The following is a 1404-nucleotide window of genomic DNA, read 5'->3' on the forward strand; positions in this document are numbered from 1 at the left end:
TCATTTCTTCCATTCACTTTAGGTACTTCACGTTCAAGAGCAAGTTTCAGAGTCTCTTACGACATCCATTTGGTCTCTTCTTTCTTTCCTGTCTTTTTAATGACCTTTGGCTTTCTTCATGTATGATCTCCTTGAAGTCATCCCACAATTCATCTAGTCTTCAATGCGTCAAATCTATTCTTGAGATGGTCTCCAGATTCAGGCGGGATATACTCGATGTCATATTTTGGCTCTCATGGACTTGTTTTAATTTTCTTCAGCTTCAACTTGAACTTGTATATGAGCAGTTGATGGTCTCTTCCGCAGCTGGCTTCTGTTCTTGTTCTGACTGATAATATTGAGCTTCTCCATCATCTCTTTCCACAGATGTAGTTGATTTGATTTCTGAGTATTCAATCTGGCAAGGCCCATGTGTATAGTCGTTGTTTATGTTGTTGGAAAAAGATATTTTTGATGAATAAGTTGTTGGTCTTGCAAAATTCTATCATGCGATCCCTGGTGTTGTTTCTATCACCAAGGCCATATTTTCCAAATTCCAATCCTTCTTCTTTGTTTCCAACTTTCGCATTCCAATCAACAGTAATTGTCAGTGCACCTTGATTGCATATTTGATCAATTTCAGACTTCAGAAGTTGGGAAAAATCTTCAGTTTCTTCATCTTTGGCTTTAGTGGTTGGTGTATAAATTTGAACAATAGTTACATTAACTGGTCTTCCTTGTAGGCATATGGATATTATCCTATCACTAACAGTATTGTACTTCAGAATAAATCTTGAAATGTTCTTTTTGATGATGAAGATGATGTCATTTCTCGACAATTTGTCATTCCTGGCATTGTAGACCACATGACTGTCCAATTCAAAATGGCCAATACCAGTCCATTTCAGCTCACTAATGCTTAGGATGTCTATCTTTATACATTTCATTTCATTTTTGACCTCCAATTTTCCTTGATTCATACTTCATACATTTCATGTTCTGATTACTAGTGGATGTTTGCAGCTGTTTCTTCTCATTTTGTGTTGTGCCACATTAGCAAATGAAGGTCCTGAAAGCTATACTCCATCCATGTCATTAAGGTCAACTCTACTTTGAGGAGGCAGCTCTTCCCCTGTTGTATTTTGAGTACCTTCCAACCTGAGGGGCTCATCTTCCAGCAGTATATCAGACAGTGTTTTGCTGCTATCCGTAAGGTTTTCACTGGCCAATCTTTTTTGGAAATAGACTGCCAGGTCTTTCTTCCTAGTCTTTCTGACTCTGGAAGCTCCACCGAAATCTGTCTCCCATGGGTGACCCTGCTGATATTTGAAGTACCGGTAGCATAGCTTCTAGCATCACAACAACATGCAAGCCGCCACAGTATGACAAACTGATGGACACGTGGTGGTGACTTGTAGGAGCCCT

This window comes from Trichechus manatus, unplaced genomic scaffold (assembly GCF_000243295.1).
Source record: "Trichechus manatus latirostris isolate Lorelei unplaced genomic scaffold, TriManLat1.0 scaffold00120, whole genome shotgun sequence".
In the NCBI taxonomy this organism is placed as follows: Eukaryota; Metazoa; Chordata; class Mammalia; order Sirenia; family Trichechidae; genus Trichechus; species Trichechus manatus.